Here is a 617-nt window from a genome sequence, read left to right on the forward strand (position 1 = left end):
ATATTTAATTATATTTAAAAATATTTTTTATTTTTATTATTATATAAATAAATATTATATGTATAGCAGGCAAACATAACAACTCAGCAAGTGTTCTGACTATGACCTTTGCTGGCTTTGCATTATTGCATTGTCACTTCAATAAATAATAACAATGACTCTTATCAAATGTATGTCTGGACATTATTTTTAGATAACAATGACACTTATTACCAGGCATTAAATACTCTCTCTCTCTCCATTTGTTTGTCTTTTAGATCATCACGTGTGATTTTTGTTGAATAACTGGATTTGATCATTTCAACTTTGTAGACGATTCGGATCAACTGTAGTGATTTTATGTTTGAAAACAAGATTTGCCTATGATATCCGTAATTAATTGCATTTGCAAAGTCACTTGAAAATGAATTTTATAATGTCTCAGTTGTGTTTTCCTTTAAACGTCTTCTTCTTCTTTGAATTAAATATTCTTTCTTAAGATTGGATTATTACTTTATTAGTTAATTACTTTTTGTAACTTTTATATAATAATACTCTATTTTCTTAGGTTCATTTGATCTCTATTGGCTAGCTACATTATAATTTTTTCTATTCTAGTCAATAAAACCATTTTCTAA

Source organism: Arachis duranensis, chromosome 7, assembly GCF_000817695.3.
Source record: "Arachis duranensis cultivar V14167 chromosome 7, aradu.V14167.gnm2.J7QH, whole genome shotgun sequence".
Lineage (NCBI taxonomy): Eukaryota > Viridiplantae > Streptophyta > Magnoliopsida > Fabales > Fabaceae > Arachis > Arachis duranensis.